We start from the raw sequence: 16,291 nt of genomic DNA on the forward strand, positions 1-16,291 counted from the left end.
TAAATGTAAGTTACAAATAAGTAAATAAAAATAATTTACAGTTTCTACATGGCCTTTCCTATTCTTTAGTTCAGAGTTCTAGTAATCAATATTGATTCTGGAGAAAAGTGGCACCTTTGCAGGTTACAATTCCTTTATATATATATATATATATATATATATATATATATATATATATATATATATATATATATATATATATATATAGGATCAACAAAAAGGGTGCTGCAGCGCATGAGTTACCATGACCGTGGAGGTGTCTTCTCTTTCTAAAATCTTACAGTGATTTTCAGTTTCAATCACTTTCTATTCTCAGCTGATCTAAAAGGTGTTGCACTAAATAAGTGTATAAATTCACGTGAAATTTGAAAGTATACATGAAGGTATATTTTTGGGACATGTATATTTTAGTGAGATCATTACATTAACAAGTACTCTTTAGCACAGTTTTTAAAAAAAAAAACTAAGATAAATATATGTTACATGGCTTCAGGTTGTGTGCCTTAAATCTCAGGGCTGCCCAAAATATATGAAGAAAGAGAGAGACAGGAGTCAGAAAAAGGAGTGCTAACAATGCTCAATTTGTCAGATTTCAGCAAAATGCAAGCCTTTTGAAGAATACAATATAGAGATGAAGGGAGAAAGAATACACGGAGAAAGGAAGGCAAAAGCAATGAAAGGTGCAGTGAGAAAAACCCAAAACAGACAAGGGTGGGAAAAAGAGAAATGAAAGAAAAGTTAGATACAACAAAGACTGGGAAAATATTTATTTTGTTTTTGAAAGAATGATAAAACATGTCAGAAAACTGATAAAACAAAGATAATGCTATTTCATTACTAAATGTTTTCTTAAATCTGCAACAAAAAGCATGCGTTGGACTGCAGCTGGATATAATTGTATAATCAGGGCTGAAAGATCACTCAGCATGTTGGAGGAAATGTATAGGAAACATACGGGATCACCAAAGTGGTCTGTTCTGTCTATGATGTTATATAGCATGATCCAAAGTCCTTCTAATGATTATATAGCACTGGTATACTTGTAAATTGTTGCTTATGTCACTGAATTATAAAGACAATTGGGACAGAGAGGAGATCTATAACATCATTTAGATGCAGTATTTGGTTTTAACACTTACTATACATTTCATAGCTCTCTTCACTTATAAAATATTGTTCAGTTTTGGAATGAAAACACCCTCTTTCCTCCACAATGCTTCTGGGCATTGAACACTTATCAAAGAGAAGAGATGAAGACTGGGACACAGAATACAATGAATGGGAGGTGTATGGGATATACACTCTAGACACAATGAAGGTAATATTCAGTCACTGAATGTTAGCTGGATAAAGGTTGGAGGGACATTCACTGGAGTAGCTGTACTATTGTAACTTCAGGAATGCTCTTTTGCATGATCAGAGTTAGCTATAAAAGTTATTCAGCTACCTCTGAATATTGGAATTAGCTGGGTATCCTATCCGACTAACTTAACTCCACCCCAGAATGCCCCTATATTATTCATCTAAATTTTATACGGCTAATGAGTTATCTGTCTATAATTTAGCTGGATAAGTGCCAAAATATTAAAAAGTTGGCAGTTAGCCAGATAATTTGTGAGTTATCCAGCCAAATGTCTCTGAGTATTTAACCTCAGTACATCCAGAAATCTACAATTATCTAGGTTTGTATTTTCTTTTAATTTAATCTCTTTAATACCCAAGTAGCCTTAGTAGAAGATGTCTGCTTGTCTCTGAATATGATAATATGTCCTGAACTTAGATTCACTGATAGAACCCATGAAAGATTTAAAAGTCAATTAAGAAATATGACTAATATATTTGAAGGAGCAGTTTGAACCTTATGGGCATACTCCTGATAAAGAAACCGAATGCATTCCATCCCATCTCACATGGAAACTGAATGCATTCCATTTAATGAGTGTCATTTAATTTATTTGCTTCTTTTCTGATAGATTCAGCTAACTCTTCAGTACCATTACTATATTGTTACATCTTTCTAGAATCCAAAATCACAAATGAAATCTAGCTATATTAAGTCACAACCAGTGTACATTTATCAACTGCAATCTATATTATAGCCTCTTAATGCCATAATGTTTGCAATAATTCCATTTTCATGTTTATGTTGTTTAGTAGAAATTTTGATCCTGGAGAAAACTGAAATCTTTCTATGCTGTGATACTTTTTATAGGACCAAAAAAAACAAGTTGTAGTACATGACCTTTCAAGGCCCTCATGGGCCTTCGGATATGGAGAGACCTGTGAGATTTCAAGAGCTCACATTCTACATCTTTCGTATTGCCCTTTTAAAGCCTACAGATTCCAGTTATATTGCTTGTTTAAAGAAGTACCATGCCTCCAAAGACAACAGGGGATCTTTTGGGCAGAAAATAGTATTAAGACTTGAAGAGCATAATTTTCAAATAGTGCACTTTGAAAATTTACAAGTGTCCCCACTGTGTGCACCGACATACTTTGAAATAAACCACTGGTAGTAATGATAGGGAAATTCACCCAAAATGAGGCTGGAAATGAGGTTGAGGCAAACAGTTATATTTGGGGAGGCCAGGCAAATGAAACAAAATGCTATGCACCAGTTGAGCAGAGAATGTAGAAGAGGTTGAACAGCAGCAAATTATGTATTTAGGCAATAGTGAACATATAGCAAGGCTTTCCAGCAGTGAAAGGCATTATCATTCTCAATCCAACAATATCCATGGCTCTCATTATCCCTTGCATAGATATTGGTCCCTTACAGAAAAAGAAAAACTGTACTGAACATGTATGGGCCATGAAGTTAACATAAACTACGGGTAAGAAGCTAAAAACAGCTGTCTGCACTTCCTGTCACAAACCTACCTCATCTGCATTCTCTCTTAAACACTTTGCCCCTGTTCCATAGGAGTCTATGGGGAATATCTCAGCCCTCAAAGACACATAAAAAAAAAATGCTTAATACAATGAGAAAAAAAACACCCTAGTGGTTGAAGAAGCTGAAATGCATACAGGACTGCTGGCATACAAAGCCATATACACATTTTGTAGTTTTTATCCTTCACTCCCATGAAGGGACAGCTTGCTTGACTACTCTTATGTTCTCTTAAAACTTCACCCTATCTCATGATTTCCAGTTATCATAAAGTCCTTGAGTGTGTTGCTCACTGCTATTTATTTATTTATTTACTTACAGTAATTTATATTCCGCCTATTGCCAGAACCTGTTCTAGGCGGATTACAACAATGTAAAAAAAAAAAAAAAAAGATACTAAATCCATAAAGAAAAAGCAATACAACTGTAACTGGTCCCCAAGTTGGGTGCTTTATCCTTCATTTTTGGATGGTACAGGTCTGGGTTTGAGTCCATATGGGGGGAGAAGTTAATCTCCAGGGCCCCTGGCTCAGTCACCAAAAGAAGAGCAAAGATGCCAAAAGTGGTGTTCAAAAGTAAAATCTTTACTGCAACTTATAAAAACAGCATCCAGTCCAGTATCACAAAATAAAGTTCAGCATCAAAACAATGAATACAATGGAAAAATGGTTTCTTTGTCCATGTTCCTTGCACTTTTATCCTTAGCAAAAATCCCAAACCATGGGTCAACTCTCAACTTGTAATCTAAAAACTTTTTACCCTTCTCTTCGCTTCTTTTAGCTTATCTTCATCCCAGCCTTTTACTTTCAGCCTCGGCAAAACGTCCAAAAGTTCATACTTCCCTTCACTCCAGCTTTCCTGGTTGCTTGGGCAAAAATAAACTTCTGATCCAGACCTTTTGGATACAGGGGGTTGCCCTTCCTTCTGGACTGATCAACCTTTTCCAAAAATATTCTTCAAATCTCTGAGACCTGGTCCCAAGACTCTAAAACATCAAAATCTGGGGAGAGGACAAGATGGCCACCCACTGAGAAGCATCCAAAAAGCCTCGCTCCTCAATTTCCTCAGAACAAACGTTTTTTCCTCTTTCTCAGATTTACTGTCACGCCAGTTGCTATGCCTCACACCAAACGTAAGGCAAAACTGAAGGGAGTTATTTCTCAAATTTCATTACCTGCATCATCGCAGCACAGCATAGAAGAGTGCTTTGGAACATCCTAGGCTATAGTTCCCATTGAGATGACAGCAGCAGAGAGGGACCTAGAGCGGGGCCTCTCTCTACAGGTTGAAGAGATCTCCCTGAGTCTGGGAGCGCCGGTGACACCTTCTCCTTCGGGGACTGGCCTGTTAGAGCCAGGGGTAAACCCGGATGAATCCCGAGAGGGCCTGCCAGAGTGGAGAGAGCAGCGAGTGGTGGAGGGGAAGTTAGAAACTTCACAGGTAACATTGCCTGGATTACAGGCAATGGTGAAGGCGCCTGTCTAAAGGGACCCCAGAATACTCTCCTCTACTCCTGTGGACTTGAATACACCACTCCTCCCTGGATCTGGTATGGCTAGCTTTTGTGGTTTTGGAGACAACCTTAAGGCCCAAGTTGGTAAAATCAAGATTACTAAACCAGCTATTATTACCTTAGACGCGTTGTGGAATGCTCGAGTTAGTTTGGAGACATCAATATCTACATTAACTAAAGTAGCAGTGGAGACTAACAATGCTCTCAAAATGAACACTCAAGTTTTGGCTAATCAAGAGGGAAAAATATCAAGCTTAGATTCTCGATTAAAATTGGTGGAAAAAACTCAGCAGCATTTAATTCAGACAGAGGGGGTATATTCAAAAAAATATGAGAACACTGAATATTCATTACGTGTTTTGAATTTAAGAGTACTTAATTTCCCCATAATTAAACAGCTGGCTCCAACTGAACTTTTCAAGAATTATGTTTTACAGATCTTAAAAAGTCCAGAGGCTTGTATGCCAGTGATCACCAAGGCATACTTTTTACCCCAAGTGAAAGCTCAAGTTCAGTCTGAAGAACCAAATGATGAAAATCTCCCTTTGGGAACAACATTGAATTTGTCTGAATTTCTTCAAAATTCCCAAGAGATGGAAATCACACAAAGAGGGATGCTCTTAGTAACTTTTGCTTTTTCATTGGATAGAGATAATGTGCTGAAATTCTTTTTTCAATCTTGCTCCTTATTGTTCTATGGGCAAAAATTCTGGGTCTACCCAGATCTTACCAAGATTACACAGATCCATTGGAAAAAATGTCTTGCACTGCGTCAAGAGGTACAATATAAGGGGGGAGTATTTTATGTTGCAATATTCCTGTAAATGCCTGGTTAGATACAACAATGCTTATTATGTTTTTTTTGAACTAGACCAACTGAAGGCACTTTTGGATGCTCCATCTTAACTCCAGTGTACAAAAATTGTAACTGGGGTTTCTCAGTGTTTCTTTATATTATTACTAATGTTCCGCTCAATTTTTTCTTTGTCCCCTCCTACTTTTCCTAGTATTATATGGGGTTGAAAGGTTGTTTTTCAAGATGATCTGTTAGATCTTGGCTATGTTCTTATTTGATAATATGTAAACCTCATTTTCTGATGCAAGATTCTTCTTGTTTATAATATGAAATTGCATTAAAATAAAATAAATAAATAAAAACATCAAAATCTTCTCAGAGTCCAAAAACTCCAAATATCACTGGTTTTGAGATCCTGAGGGGATCTCCAGCTTCGGTCCTCAAATTTCACTTCTCCCACTGCTTCTTGTTTGAGACAACTGGAGCATGCTCCCAGGGTTTATAACCCATCAGTTTAGCTTCCATTCATTTAATTCACTAGAAAAGGTGTGGTGGAAGGTGGCAAAAATGAAACAAGGGGATGGAACATCTCTCCTACGATGAGAGGCTACACAGGCTAGGGCTCTTCAGCATGGAAAAGAGGCAGCTTTCAGGGACATGATAGAAGTTTATAAAATCATGAGTGAACTTGAATGGGTGAATAAAAGACAGTTATTTACCTTTTCAAATAATACTGAAACAAATGGACACTCCATGAAACTAACAACCAGAAGATGCAAAACAAATCATAGAAAGTAAGAGAAGGCTACGCAAAACTTATGGTCCTCAGAAGATTGAAACCATTACTCACACCTGCCCACTTCAGAACAGTATTGCAAACACTTATCTTTTCTAGCACTGACTACTGCATCACACTCTTACTAGGACTCCCAAGCACATCGATAAGACCACTCCAGATACTTCAAAATACTGCAGCCAGAATACTAACGGGAAAAAAGAGGAGGGACCATATAACCGAAACTCTAGCAGACTTACATTGGTTACCCATCGAATACAGGATAAAATACAAAGCCTTATGCACCATACAAAAACTAATATATGATAAAGAAGGAGACTGGCTAAACACAGCCTTACGAGTACACGTTCCACAAAGAAACCTCCGCTCAGCAAACAAAGCACTACTAACAATCCCTTCAGTAAATTCAGCAAAATTAACCCAAGTGAGAGAAAGGGCTTTATCATTGGCTGGGCCCATACTATAGAACACAACGCACCCCGAACTCAGATTACAGAATAATCTCAAAACTTTTAAGAAAAATCTAAAAACATGGCTCTTTAAAAAAGCCTTCACTAAAGAGTGTGGAGGGTAGAAAATGAAAGTACAGGGTAATGCAGATGAGAATGAATTTACTCAATCCTATAATTAAGAAGTAATATTTCAAAGCAATAGTAACTCAATAATACACCTGGACTTGACCAACATTACTCAAATAATGATTTTATTTATGAAATTGTAACCGAACTTTATTGGCAGCTGTTAGAATGTACGATATCCTACATTTACTTACCTTAGTCTATGTGCCTATTTGTAAACCGTTGCGATGGTATATAACTTAGCGACGGTATAGAAAAGTTTTTAAATAAATAAATAAATAAAGTGCTTTTCCACTCAGTGCACACTATCAAGCTGTTAAATCTGTTGCCAGAGGATGTGATTGAGGTGACTATCATAGAGAGGTTTAAAAAAGGTTTGGAGAAGCTCCTGGAGCAAAAGTCCATAACATATTAGCCAGGTAGACTAAAGAAAGTTATTGCTAACCCTGGGAGTAACAGGAATTAGATCTACTTTATGGGATCTGCCAGGTAATTGTGACCTGGATTCACCAATGCTGGAGACAGGATGCTAGGTTTGATGGACCTTGGTCTGACCTAGAATGGCAACTCTTTTCTTATGTTTTCAAAATCAGTCTTGGAGGTGATACTTCCTCACTAAGGGACATTCCAAAATAAAAGAATACCAGATCTGATAGTAAAACATAGGTCTAACTATAGTGAGCAATGGCAACAAAAAAGGCTGCCAGATATGTTGAAAATAGCCCATTCAATAGCACTTCTTGGCACCATCTTGCAATTAAAGTTGTGCAGGGGTCCAATGACTACTGTTCATTAAGAAATTTGCATGCATCAAAGATTGATAATCCTTCTTCTAAAGTCCCAAAAAACAATGTTTCCAGAATGTACCAGCCTACCACACTTATATTAGCCATTCACAGAGATTCAAGGTAATGCCTTACTTCCAGAAATGCATAAAACTTGTCATTAGTAAGGTTAAGCTATTTCTTAAGCTCTTCAAAATAATACATGAAGCAGTCACCTGAGGGACTGAGATCAATGAAAGACACCAATCAGTCTTTAAAAATCATAAAATGAAACTGAGAAGTCTGCATTACCTCTAATGGCCAGAAATTTTACAAATATTGCCAGGTCCAGGCTTCATGAAGCAGGACTATTTCAGCACTTTATCTCATGCTTTTTTCTTCACAGCATATACTGTAAGAGGGTTGCAACAATAGTAGTGGTGGCACTGGCCCCATTTCTTCCTGTTGCAATGAGAAAGTACTACTTACCTGATCATTTCCTTTTCTTTAGACAGACAGAGAAAACCAGAACCAGAGGGTTATGCACCTCTACCAGCAGATGGAGACTGAGCAAAGCTGACATGACCATATGTTAGATGCTTCGGCTGTGGCCGGCCCCCTGACCTCCTCCTTGAGTGCTGGGACCGCCATCAGGATCCGCATGGCAGCGGGAGATGCTTTACCTGGCCTCCTTCACTCTCGCGGCTCCTGCCACCAAACCCATGCCGCACTCTGTGGCAGGAGGGACGAATTCCGGTCCACTCAACGCACAATAAAGCTCTGGAATTTGTTGCCAGAGGAGGTGGTTAGTGCAGTTAGTGTAGCTGGGTTCAAAAAAGGTTTGGATAAGTTCTTGGAGGAGAAGTCCATTAACGGCTATTAATCAAGTTTACTTAGGGAATAGCCACTGCTATTAATTGCATCAGTAGCATGGGATCTTCTTAGTGTTTGGGTAATTGCCAGGTTCTTGTGGCCTGGTTTTTGGCCTCTGTTGGAAACAGGATGCTGGGCTTGATGGACCCTTGGTCTGACCCAGCATGGCAATTTCTTATGTTCTTATGTTCTCTTCACAGCCTCGGGCTGCAGGCCGGCGCCACTGGCAGCCTGTTTCGGGCAGGGACCTTCCTAAGTGTGCGGCCACGCCTCCTGGGTACTTTTAAAGGGCCAGCACTGATCAGATCTGTTCAGCCCCCTGGATGACGTCAGGAGCTGGGGACTACTTCAGGGAGCCTCCTCTTCCAGTTCCTTGACTTGGCAATGAGTCTGCTTTGCTTTGATGAAGTCCTTCTGCTTCGGTGGTGTCCTGTATCCTGAGTCCTGTTCCTGTTCCTGATTCCTGAGTCCCTTCCTTCCTCAAGAGTCCTGTTCCTGCATTCCACGCCCTCTTCCTGCTCCAGCTCCAATCCTTGGTCTCCTTCGGACGGATTTCCTGGTTTCAACCTCAGACTGGCTTTTGGTGATCCTCTGGCTTCTGATTCTGGACTAGATATCGGTGACTCTCTGGCTTCTGACTCTGGACTGGCTATTGGCGACTCTTTGGCTTCTGACTCTGGACTGGCTATCGGCGAATCTCTGGCTTCTGACTTCAGACTGGCTATCGGCGACCCTTGGCCCCTGCTGAGACGAGAGCCATGTCGGAGTCCATCCGTGAAAACTCAACAAGGGCTTCATACGTCACTCTACATCGTCAGCAGCGGCAGGATTCTTTTTTGTCGGAAAGAAGGACAGTAGCCTCTGGCCATGCATCGACTACCGAGGCCTAAACTCTATAACCCTCAAGGACCACTATCCTCTACCGCTAATTTCTGAGCTCTTTGACTGGCTCCAGGGAGTCAAGATATTCTTGAAACTTGACCTCAGGGGCGCATGCAACCTAATTCGTATTAAAGAGGATGTTGAATGGAAGACGGTGTTTAATACCCGGGACGAACATTACGAGTATCTTGTGATGCCCTTCAGACTCTGTAATGCCCCCGCCGTCTTCCAAAATATGGTGAACGAGGTATTTCGGGACATGCTCTATGACTGTGTTGTAGTATATTTAGATGACATACTGCTCTTCTCCAAGGACCTGCAAACACACCGCAAGGATGTCATTTGGGTCTTGCAGCGGCTGCTTTAGAACCGATTCTACACTAAGCTCAAGAAATGCTTGTTCGAAAAGAAAACAGTGCCCTTCCTGGGATATGTAGTGTCCAGTCGGGGGTTCCGCATGAACCCTGAAAAACTCAAGGTGATCCACGATTGGCCGCAGCCCACAGGCCTCGCCCACTACAAAGGTTCTTAGGGTTCAATAATTATTATAGGTCCTTTATCCTGAACTACTCCACCTTGGTGTCTCCGCTTACCGCCCTTACCCGCAAAGGGGCCAACCCCAAACAGTGGTCGCCTGAAGCGGTTATGGCCTTTATCAACCTAAAAGCTGCCTTCCTCCTCGAACCATGCCTCTGCCATCCCGACCCCAGGCAGCCCTTCATTGTCAAAGTTGACGCCTCCTCTGAAGGGGTAGGAGCCATCGTAAGTCAATACTTCACTACCAATGCACTTCATCCCTGCTCCTTCTTCTCTCGATAGTTCTCCCCGGCACAACGGAACTACACAATCGGCGATAAGGAATTGTTAGCCATCAAAATGGCCTTCGAGGAGTGGCGCCCATGCTTGGAGGGGGATCAACACCAAATTTCTATCTACACGGACCATAAAAATCTGGAATATTTACATCGAGCTCAACGCCTTAATCCGCAGCAAGCACATTGGGCCCTCTTTTTCACGCGGTTGGATTTCATGCTCCGCTATCGACCGGCATGTAAAAACCTGCGAGCAGGTGCCCTCTCACGCTCGTTCGACATCGAAGATAAACCTGAACTCCATCGACATATCATCAAACCCACTAGGATTCTCCTGGCTGCCACAATACCAGTCCCACCTGGGAAGACTTTGGTTCCTCTTAGACTCCAGAACAAAATCCTCCACTATGCCCACGACTCACGGATCACTGGGCATCCTGGTCAATCATGGACCCTGGCACTCCTCCAGAGATATTATTGGTGGTCCACAATGAAAAAGGACGTCCGAACTTACGTGGAATCCTGCCACACTTGCGCCCGACAGAAGAACCCAACTGGTCACCCGCTGCTGGTCCCCAGGGAACCCTGGACTCATGTCTCAATGGACTATATCATCGATTTCTCTCCATCTAATGGTAACACCATGATCTGGGTGATAGTGGATCGCTTTTCTACAATGGCACATTTTGTCGCCTTGCCTGCTCTTCCATCTGCCCCTCAGCTAGCCAGGCTGTTTGTGTTCGCTCACCATGACTTCTGGCTACATGGCCTCCTCAAATACATCCTTTCAGATCGAGGATTGAAATTTACTTCCAAGTATTGGAGATCTCTATGCAGGAAGTTCAACATTACCCTCAAATTCACAACTGCCTATCACCCCCAGCCAACGGCTTGGCTGAAAGAACAATTCCTGAGATCATAAGTCAACCTCAAACAAGATGACTGGGCGGAACTACTTCCTTGGGCGGAGTTCGCCCTCAACTCCCACCCGGCATCCGCTACCGGATTGTCCCCGTTCCAGTTGGTCTACGGCAAACAGCCACTCCCGCCTCTACCATTGCCCATAGCGGTTCCCTCACCTGCGGCTCAGCTAACAGCAAAGGAACTTCACCAACTCTGGACCCTCACTCGACAATTATTGGATAAGGCTGGGAAGACTGCCAAGAAATTCTCAGATGCCCATCATAGGCCTAGCCCACAATTCAAACCAGACGAAAGCTCCCTTCCATGCGCTTAGCCCCCACTACATTGGGCCCTTTGTAGTGCTACACCACCTGGGCTTGGTCTCCTATCAGCTCCGCTTGCCTCCAGCCCTCAAAATTCATAACTCCCTCCACGTTTCCCTCCTCAAACCCTTGGTATTGTCCTGGCCTGCTAGCAAACCACCAGAACCTCAACCCCTCACTTCCGACGAGGACCTCATGTATCAGGTCCATGAGGTCCTGGATGTCAGGAGACGTGGGTGATGCTGGGAATATCTACTCTCCTGGGAGGGTTTTGGGCCCGAAGAGAATTCCTGGGAGCCAGCATCCAATATTTTAGACAAGGACCTTCTCGCTCAGTTCTATGTGACTTATCCTTCCAAACCAAGCCATCTGGGGAGAAGCCCTAAAAGGGGGGGGGGGGGGGTAATGTTAGATGCTCCGGCTGTGGGCGGCTGCAGCCAGCCCCCTCATCTCCTCCTTGGGCACTGGGACCACCGTCAGGATCCACGCGGCGGTGGGGAGATGCTCCCGCCACATGCACCTGGCCTCTCCACTCTCACAGCTCCTGCCACCGAACCCAATGCCGCACTCTGTGGCAGGAGGGATGAATTCTGATCCTTTCTTCGCAGCCTGAGGCCGCACGCAGGCACCGCTGGCAGCCTGTTTTGGGCAGGGCCCTTCCTAGCTGTGCGGCCATGCGTCCTGGCCATCAGGTTTCTCACCGGCTACCTGCAGCTCTTAGGCCAATTGCTTCCTTTCACCTTCTGAGGTAGAGGTGAGGCATCAACAGCATGTGCAAGTGAGGGAACAAGGGCCGACAGGCTTTCTCTCATCGCTTCCTCAGAGGCGGGAAGTCCAGTCAATGGCAACGTAGCACAACAGGCTATGATTACAAACTACGTGATGAGTTTCAGCAAGACGTCGTGCCCATTCTGTAAGATGGTGAAAGACCGTTTTGATAGTCTAAATATAAATATATGGTAAGTGAGTGTTTCTTAGTGTGCGAGATGTGCTAAGGACCTGGTATTGGTCGAAGTGGCTCCACAGGCATGGGGCCACTTCAATCAACACCAACCACATGATTGGGCAGACCGGCCCACTGGAGCATGCCCGAAGCCCTGATAGGCCAATCCTCAGTGTAGTTATCAAAGGCATTCACATAAAAATTTCAGGGACCATCAAGTGGTTGACTTCCATCTTGTGTTGTTCAGGCCTGCAAAATTTGGTTCGGTTGAACACTCCTTTTAGGGTGTCTGGCTGATCCCTACAGAAGGAAATGCAAATAAACTTCTAAAAGAGAGCTTTAGCTTTTTCTCCCTAGTATAATATCAACAGTATTCATGTGGACTTGATTTCTTCTAGATTTTTCTCAGTCTGAATATTCAGGTGTGCTGATAACATATATGGTAGCCATGGTTCCTGGTTCCACTTTCATGCTCATATATTAAAGCAGATTCCCCTCTATGAATGCTTGCAATCCTGGAAATGGAGCTCTGCTGGGTAAGCTTTGTAACCAATGAAATCTTCAGTGGTGCTACCATGTTCATTAGATATGTAAAAGATGGATGCCAGAGGGAACTAAATGGGGATCATGTATCCTTTTCTAGTCAAGATGATGGAGTACGAAGGAAAAATAAAGACTATCTGGATAAGAAGAGGTACCCTGCAGGCAGTCAGACACTGTAGCTGCTAGTTGGAATGTATCCTTAATACCGTGAACAGAATATCTGGACAGAATAGAGGAACCAGTGGTCTTTTTCTGCTATTTCTATTTTATGGGGAGGACAATTTTTAAAGTCATGTATGTGGCTAAATAGTGAGTTATGCACGTTAACTGTCTAAAATTGCTCTCTTTCAATATGGCTAAATGTATGAACAGTGTTACACAATGGGGCAGATTTTCAAAGGCTATGCGCGTAACCCGAGAAAATCTGCCCCTGCGCGCGCCCAGCCTATTTTGCATAGGCTCGGCGGTGCACGCAAGGCCCGGGACGCGCGTATGTCCCGGGGCTTGCAAAAGGGGAGGCCCAGGGCGTGGCCGGGGGCGTGGTGGCGGTCCGGGGTGTGGTCGAGTGCTCCAGTAAAGTCCTCGGGCAGGCGTAACTTTTGGAGCAAAGGTAGGGGGGAGATTTAGTTAGGGATGGGGGGTGGGTTAGATAGGGGAAGGGAGGGGAAGGTGGGGGGGGGGGGGGCTGGAAAACAAGTTCCCTCCAAGGCCATTCTGATTTTGGAGTGGCCTTGGAGGGAACGGGGAAAGCCATCGGGGCTCCCCTTGGGCTCAGCGCGTGCAAGGTGCACATGTGTGTACCCCCTTGCGCGTGCATGTTATAAAATCGGGCATAGATTTTAAGATCTGGCCCAATGTGTCTACTCTTAGCTGTGTTTATGGGATGGTTCTCAGGAGCATGTTTTGAGTGGGACTGAATAAAACCTGCAGAGATTGTATTTTCAAAACTACGTGCATTATTTTTTAAATAAAATACACCCACACAAAAACAGAAGCAAATGTTTGCAGATATGTTGTACCTGCAGCAAGTTTGAACACATGTACTTTCTCTTTGCAATGTCTGTTGTAAGAAGAACTGGCAGACTTTGTCCCAATGTGGACAATTTAAAAATTGTCCCTTCTGTTATGCTACCAAATTCTTCATAAGCTGTAGCACCTCATGGTGTACCATTTTGTTTATGTTCATGCAAGTCGATGAGAATCACCCACATCGGCCTGGTTGTTAACTGTTTCTCTATCCATTCTCTGAATCAGAAGAATAGTATAACTGTCAACTGTGCCTATCGCTCTTTCAGCGATCTTTCTGAGCAAAGTTATGAGCTTCTGAAAGGCAAGTTTCATTCACTGGATCACAAAGAAATCTTCCTACCCCTTGCTGCAGTCAAAGTCAGCCAGGTATATATTTGCTGCATGATGCACAGTGTATGCATAAAGCACCATCTTCCCTGGTTGGAGAAAGTAGCAGTATAACCGAAAGAGAGGGATGAGGAAGATGAGAATGGTGAAGCATCTGTCCCCAGAGCAGGATCACAAAGAATTTGTGTAGTGTATCAAACCTTCACTTGAGAACTATTTGATAGTGGCAAAGATGCTTGGTATGCAAGCAGTGTCAAGATGAGAATATTAGACAATAGCATCCCCATGTTACTTTATCCACGTCCTAACCCAACACACACTCTTTTACAGGTTCTGTTAAAAGGGTCCCATGGCAGGTATGGGCAGATGGAATACCTTTCCACACTACTCCTACATTGTCAATGCTGCTTTGACCTGGTTTACACCTCTCTGAGCTATCAGACCATCTCCACATTGAGAAAATGAAGTGCAGCTTCCTCACAGTAAGAGAAAAGTGCACTTTGCTACTTGAAGAATTAGTGATTCATTTTTAGTAGCAAAAAAAGTTGATGATCAACTAAGTCAAAGATAGAATGCAGACATGGAAATAGTTTTATTTCATGGAGTTGTACACATTGGGGCAGATTTTAAAAGCCCTACATGCGTAAATCCAGGCCCGGCGACGTGCGTAAAGCCCTGGGACGCGTGTAAGTCCCGGGGCTTGAAAAAAGGGGTGGGGTGTGGGTGGGGCAGGGCGATCCAGGGGCGGGGCCAGAGGCCTCCACACGGCCGCTGTGCCGGGGATCGCCCGCCGGCAGTCGGCCAGCGTGCACAAGTTACGCCTGCCTCTGGTTAATGCAACTCCAACATTGCTCTCTGCTTCAATGGCAAGGGGAAATGTGGACAAGAGGATATGCATTCAGACAACAACGAACAAGGACTGAACTATACAGTCTGGGTAAACAAATAAGTGTGGGGATAACTTGCTTATTGTGGTGCTTAAACCAATTAAGCCTGATACTTCACTTTGAATGCACAAACAGTGTTGCTCTCTGCTTCAACGGCAGGGGGAAATGTGGAAAAGAGGATTTACATTCAGACAACATCCAACAAGGCATTAATTTGTGCAGTCTGGGTAAACAAGCATCGGGGTACCTTGCTTGATGCGGTGGTTACTACCCTTAACCATTAAGCCTTATGCTTCATCTTGGATGCAACTCCAACATTACTCTCTGCATCAACGGCAGGGGGTGGCAGGAAACTCGAATCAGTTACCAACAAGGGCCCTGAACTTGGAGGTCAGTGAAACAGATAAGTATGGGAAAATAAGTGTGAGCACTTGCTGGGCAGACTAGATGGGCCGTTTGGTCTTTTTCTGCTGTCATTTCTATGTTTACAAAACCAACACCACAGTTCCTAAGGCAGTTGTGTTTTGAGATATTAATAAGGCATTTTTTAAACAAGACGGCTTTTTCCACATCATTTCCCAAGTCACAGGGTTGAATAAGTGTTGTGGGCTTTGAAGTGTAAACAAGCATATTTCACTTCTTGCCCTTTGACATCAGCTGGATCTTGTGCTCTGGCATTTTCTGTAAGCCCCTTTATCCAGCATGCATAGAGAACTGTCCATGCCTATTAATCAAATTTGTTAGTTATCTGAGAGTTCCCTGCTTCAGACAGCAACCTGCAGGGGAAATGAGGGGAGTGGGTAATAGTAGAGTGGTCAGAGCACAGAACAAAGCACAGAAAAGTTACTCTGTTTCCTACTCTAAATCATTCCTTCCTGTCATTTCCCTGCCCCTTTCAGGGAATGAGAGTGGAGGGCAGGGGCGGATTCCAGGTAAAGATTGGCCTGGGGATTTTCCACCCAGGCCAGCCCAGGAGATACCCTGTGGTCTGCCGAGCGTGGCTCTCATGGCTGCGCTCAGCAGACCACATGACCAGAGCGACCGGCCCACCGGGGGATGCCCGATCCCCCGATAGGCCATTCCGCCCCTGGTGGAGGGGCTGATGCAGGAGTGGAAAAACGGAAAAGCTACTGTGTTCCCTAATATTAGCATTCTGTTTAAATCTTCTTGGCAGCAGCAGTGAAAAAAACCCCACTGCTAGATGCCAGCTTGTTGAGCTTTCCGGTTGGTTGAATGCCTGATAATGAGGTTTTTACTATTTTCAAGTTCTCTAGGGATCTTTTTTCCAAACAGTGAATCATGTTTAAAATATTTACCCAAGCCTCCCGAATAGCTTATTTGCCACAGCCTCCTTCCTGGCCTCAAAATGGGTGAATAGACCTTTACAAAAAAGCAAATTAATACGATTAAGAAAATAAAAACAGTGCTAACT

General features: G+C 43.3%; 1 protein-coding gene across 3 annotated transcripts in view; it reads right to left on the reverse strand.

The window, feature by feature from the left end:
- The window catches only part of EVC2 (EvC ciliary complex subunit 2), a 440,866-nt gene that overhangs the window by 142,912 nt on the left and 281,663 nt on the right, over positions 1 to 16,291 (reverse strand). The gene's annotated exons all lie outside the window — the stretch shown is intronic.

Source organism: Rhinatrema bivittatum, chromosome 1, assembly GCF_901001135.1.
Source record: "Rhinatrema bivittatum chromosome 1, aRhiBiv1.1, whole genome shotgun sequence".
Taxonomy (NCBI): domain Eukaryota; kingdom Metazoa; phylum Chordata; class Amphibia; order Gymnophiona; family Rhinatrematidae; genus Rhinatrema; species Rhinatrema bivittatum.